The sequence below is a fragment of the Parasteatoda tepidariorum genome, chromosome 11 (genome assembly GCF_982258835.1).
Source record: "Parasteatoda tepidariorum strain Cologne lab strain chromosome 11, Ptep-v5.0, whole genome shotgun sequence".
Lineage (NCBI taxonomy): Eukaryota > Metazoa > Arthropoda > Arachnida > Araneae > Theridiidae > Parasteatoda > Parasteatoda tepidariorum.
In genome coordinates this window covers 521,104-527,132 of record NC_141765.1, presented here as the reverse complement: position 1 = coordinate 527,132, position 6,029 = coordinate 521,104, and the positions used below count along the sequence as shown (strand labels likewise).

Sequence of the window (6,029 nt, the reverse complement as noted above, 5' to 3'; positions counted from 1 at the left end):
AGCTCGCATTGTTGATGATTATCTTCAACAGGAAACAATTACTCGCATGGAGTGGCCAGCTCGATCCCCGGACTTGAATCCTATCGAGCACGTTTGGGATGCTCTAGGGAGGCGTGTATCTGCCATCAATCCGCCCCCTCAGACCCTTGCCACGCTTGCAACTGCTTTACAAGAGCAATGGCTCTCACTTCCTATTGAACTGATAGACCGCATAATTGAAAGCATCACACATCGCTGTTTGTGCTGTATTGCTTCTAGAGGCAATCATATTCCATATTAAAGGTACTTTTTCTATTGCAAACCGATACTTCCAATTTGTTTATTTTATACATGTGCTAATTTCTATACTACTATTAATGTCTGATAATTTCTTTTTATGTTTTTTAATACCTTACTATGTGTTGTATATTGTGGGTAAGTTTCATAAAATTCCATGTGTAATTTCTTGAGTTATCGCGATTTTTGTGAATTTTCCTTAATTTATGATAACCAGTGTATATATATATATATATATATATATATATATATATATATATATATATATATATATATATATATATATATATATATATATATATATATATATATATATATATATATATATATATATACATTCTCTATAAATAGGAAATTGATTATTGCTAAATTTAAAATAAATCACTTTGATTTAAAAAAGGACTTTGTTTAGGGATTAGAAAACCCTACGCTTTAATAAAAATTATTATTATTTTTTTAGGGGAAATACATTAAATGAAGATATAGAACAGAAACTATCAATACCTTAACATTAAGCAAAAACTACATCACTATAAAGCTTAGAATAAATGTATATGTAATCATGGAGTACTTTATTATTATCTAATATTACATGCAATCACTTGTATATAATATTAGATTTTTAATAAATTTAAATTTTTTTTTTATCTATTTCATATTTGGAATGCAATGGGATACTTTCTGGTTTTAAAAAATATCAATTTTCAGATGAATAACTTCGACAGAAATAAATAAAACTACAGCTGAAATTTTTATAAAGTAACATAAAACCTTAAGATGCAAGAAGTCATAATTAAAATAATATAATTAAAATAATAAGAAGTCCAAGAAAAAATAATAAGACAAAGTAAGACTACTCGAATAACGAATAAAATAAAAATGATAATAACTGTCCGAACATACGACAATTCAAGCATAAACGAGCTACAACTGCCAATGTTTTGAAGTAAGTAAGATGGCCGACGGTTAATTTCGCGGTTAACATTGCCGAGCTTTCGGCTTCACGAATTTCTGCTAGTGTCTCCTCCATCTACTCCTAGCTCCATGTAAGTAAGATGGCCGACGGTTAATTTCGCGGTTAACATTGCCGAGCTTTCGGCTTCACGAATTTCTGCTAGTGTCTCCTCCATCTACTCCTAGCTCCATGGTCTGTGTACTCGATATTTGGTCAATTTAGGAATTGGTAACTGGGCGGAGTGAGCTTGACGCTAGCTTTTATCCATCAATCTTCTTATAACCCTATATTGATTGTGTGACCAAACTTTTTCGCCAAAACAATTGGCGTTGTTTAAACAAAAGCTATTGTTAGAGGAAGCCATTTTCTGTATTTGGCTGCGCGGTATTTCATATTTTATCATCATGAAAGTTTTAATTACAGGTAATTCTTATTAATTAAAAATTTATAATATTAGTTATATAATACGTTTCATAGCAGTATATAAAAAAAATTACATGAAATTTTTAAAAAGATTAATGAATTTTATTAAATATCTGTGAATACCACGCGTTAGATTTTAAAGTAAATAGTTTGTAAAATGTATGTATTTTAAGAAAATCGTTATAAAAATTCATTTATCAAAGTTTTTCTCTGCTTCCTTAGAAATCCTTTGTTTGATCTGCCGAAATTGTGTGAAGCAGTTTAGTAATGAAATTTCATTTAGTTGAATTACTTGATTTATGTTTATTTTAGTGACATAATACAGAGGTATCTTTTTTTTTCTATGAAATATATTGCTAATTAAAATTTATTATATATAGAAAGATTAATATTGAATTTTCTTAAAAATAGTGAAGAGGGTTTTGATCATGTCTAAAATAATTTGTTTCAATTTTATTGTAAACTAATCTAAAAAAAATTCTGAGAGAAATGGAACAAATTTAGATAATATTTATCATTTTCATTCACAGTTACTGCATTCATTATTATTCTTTTAGGTTGTCTTAACTATTGAATAAATTATGAGCATGCATACTTTCAAAAAAAAATTTTATTCTATAGGTGTATCACAATTATGTGCAAAACAATTTGTACTCAATAATTTGTTTTATTTAAAATACATAATACAAATACTATAATAAATTAGAAGATAATTCAGATTAGCAAGTTATCTTAAATTTAAGTTATCTTTATTGGATATTAATATGAAATTGAATTTTTTCAATTATTTAACTTCTCAAACTATATCTATAATTGTATTTTTTTCATTACCCTAAAATTTTTGACAGTTTACGTGGACAATGTAAAGCAAACTTCATATTTCTTCTTTCTCTTCATAAAATACTTTTTTACTAGGTGATTCCTTGGAGAAGTATTTGGCTAATTACTTAAATGCTGAATGAAAATGGGATATTGATGTTTGCACACCCTGGAATCTGTGTGGACAAATTAAGTGTGCAGTTGTGAAGGGACGATTGTGTTTTTGTCTTAATTCATGTTGGTAAGTTGAAATGTAATTTATTTACATATTTAATGATTATGTATCTAAACCATTTGTTGGCATTGTTAGTATCTTGTGTAACTATTCTAATTCAGATACTTATTTATTTTTTTATTAATATTACTTATGGTTGTGCTATAAAATAATAATTTATTTTGCTTTTCTTAAAAATAAAGGAACTAATGATGTGCAATTGGGTACAATGCCCAACTTTAAAAAACTGGCTTGTGTGGTTAAAAAAATTTGTGGGGTTATTGGGGAGATTTTGTTTGGTTATCTGTGGAAGAATAATTCTGGGTAGCCAGCCGCCAGGAACTAATAAAAAGAGAAGGGAACTCAGAAGGTATAACTCGTAACCACCCCCGGACAACTATCTACATGTGTTTTTTTTTTGTTATTAAATTTGCAAGTTTAAAATCTGTTTAGCACCTTGGCGATTGTAGTTGGCACGGCAGATCACAATACAGAAATATTTCTGAGTTGTTTTTCTCGAACGAAGATTTTAGAAATTTCTCTTGCTGAAAGATCAGGTATGCATCAACATTTTGTTAATCTTGAAAACGTCACTATAAAGCGATTCAATGAAGTAATTAAAACTTTGTGAATTTTACTTGGGCTAATGTTCTGTGAATCAGCTTTATCTGTGGATGAATGTATTGGTTAAGATCACATACATTTAAACTGCCAGGGCCATATTCAACTGGCAAACATCTTTGAAGAATGCATAGCAAAGTTGCTAAAAAAAGAAGTGTATTTATACACAACTTTATATACTAATAATATAAAAATATTGTAATCTTGTCTTGACATTTAGCCAGATAACCAGAACTCATCCCATACAAATAAGAAAGAGTAGTCACAGTCAGATATCTGTTTAGAAGAGATTTGGGTCCGTTAACGAACTATTCACAAAATATCTTTTCATAAAAACGGACATTTCACAAAATAATTTATCCTTTACTCAGACCCTTCACAAATTCGTTTATCTTCATTATTGTTTTGTTAATCGAATAAGCCCTTCCCGGGGGGGGGGGGAGAGAACGACAGATGTAATCTAAATAAATTTTGTCTTCGGCAGACACTTCTTCCTTTATTCGTCCGAAATGAATATTCTGCGTTCAGCAGTATAGGCAAAATACCAAATATTTGTATGTTGCATCTCTAATTTAGTAGCAGCAATTGCTGTTTATTTTTTAAATTTTAATTTTTTTAATTATAATTTTACAGTGTTGGACATAATCTTGTAAGTCTTTACAATTTAAAAACTCCTTGAAAAAGTTTTTTTTTTTTTTTTTTTTTTTTTTTTGCAATAACAGACCCTATTTGCACAAATTCACAAAAGCAGGACCCTGGTTGAAAGAATGTGACTTAACGTTTATTTTATATTCACAAATTACAAGTAATTTTTTTCCAATTTTACAAATACGGACCTTTTACAGAATGTCTGGACAGATCCCTGACAGTACTTGAACAGATTTAGTACTATAATGCTGTAAAGAAAAATATTCAGTAGAGATTGTTTTTTTCTAATATTCTTATCTGTGCTACTTTACACAATGCAGAAAATTTTTTAGATGCAATAGAATATTTTATGACTAGTTCTCTCTCTCAATGATTCTGGTTCTACCCTTAAAGGACAGAGGGAAGATTGTTTAGAGCATTGTACCTGAATTATAAATACTCTTCCACTTTAAATGCCTTTGGTAAAATATACTAAATGAATAATGCTAATAACGCTAATGAATAATGCCAATTGCTATTTCTAAATAGCAATGGGTATATGTTCAACACTAAAAGAGATTATGAAAAATTTTAGATTGCACGGAGATTGATCTAATTCTATTCTTTGTTAGCTTAAATGAGATCTAGACTTAACAGAAGCTAATATGAGTGTCTCAGTTAGTATCTTTCTCTTTTATTACTATAATGTTTTGATTATTTGGAGAATTGTATATTTTTAACAGTGGCATTATACCTTAATCGTTGTGAGTTTTTTTTCCCCAACTGTATTGTTATAGTATGGATTGTTTACTGTTAGTACAGCACTGTTTATAAATTATTACAGTATTAATAAAATAATTAATGTCAGAATGAATTAAATGATCTTTTAATGTTTATCAGTATTTGTCTTTAATCACACCGTGGTTAAGGAAAAGACAATGCCCTACCAGTTAGTATATTCCTCTTTTATTAATAATATATATCCTTTTACTTTGATTATTTCAAAAATATTTATTACTTTTGTTTTTATCAGTGGCATTTATTGCATTCTAAATAAAAACTAATTTAATGTTTGATCTAGATACTAATAAGTTTAGAAAATTAATTTATGATTTTATTTTTTATTCTTGTAAAAGGTTTAGAAAATAATATTCATTAAGGAACTGGTGATGTCGACAGAATTTAGATGATTAGATACTAAAAAACTGGGAACAGTGCAATCAAACCTGAACAATGGACAAACACATCAACATGTACTGGCTCATCATTAAAAGTCAGCGTGGGGATAACACAACATGCACATTCCATGATCCATCATGGACTCGTGCCTTTAAGAAGCCTACGTGGCTGTCTCTAGGGTAAACGGTGACTCAACAGTGCACACACCAACTGAACAATTGGCTGTGGGGTCATTTATGTTGTGTAAAGAAAATATAATAAAATCTGTGCTGTGACTAACTATTAAATGCTGTGATGTAATGTCCTGTGATTGTCTTGTTCTTAAAGCCATTAGTCTTTATATGTAAACCCTGATTGATGCTGCAATAGAAATATTAAATAATATTAATCAGACACTTTCCCTCTCTTTCAGATGTAAGTAACCTGACTAAATTTGGGATCTGCAAAAAGAAAAAATCGAGCAACAAAGCTAACGTTGCAATAATTTACACTCCTTTTTTATGTCTTGATTTTAAAGTGACAGATGTGTCAAATCCCCGAGTATGAGTTTGAGTGATGCTTCCTCCCAAAAGAGTTGTGAGACCACTCTGAAAGTGTCGCAAGTATGCCATAAGCGTGGAAAAAGATGGATATGCCAGATTTAATAATAATAAAAAAATTTCTGTTAATCTGTGCTTATAACTTAAAACTTATACTTCTGTGCTAAAAGTTCTTTCACTCTGTAATTCAAATTGATTCAAACTAATGTATGCAATCCTTTATTAGATTCACAATTTGAAGAGTTGTGCTTTTATCTATATACTTAACCATTGGTTGAAATCTTAACAAGGTATCTTGATTACAATATTAATTTGAAGCAACTTGTTCTCTTCTAGCTTTTGCCTGGATTCTGCTGATGATTCATGTTTGTCCCGG

At 29.4% G+C, this 6,029-nt stretch overlaps 1 long non-coding RNA gene across 3 annotated transcripts; it reads left to right on the top strand.

Annotated features, from left to right (window-relative positions):
• Nucleotides 1-927: 927 nt before the first annotated feature.
• On the top strand, nucleotides 928-6,029 carry LOC147801148 (uncharacterized). 3 transcript variants are annotated; one of them, XR_015430402.1, is made up of 3 exons: nucleotides 928-1,654; nucleotides 1,877-1,981; nucleotides 2,570-6,029. It is a non-coding gene; the product is annotated as an uncharacterized LOC147801148 (long non-coding RNA). The 3 variants fall into 3 exon arrangements; XR_015430403.1 differs by lacking the exon at nucleotides 1,877-1,981; XR_015430401.1 differs by lacking the exon at nucleotides 928-1,654 and having other exon boundaries at nucleotides 1,733-1,981.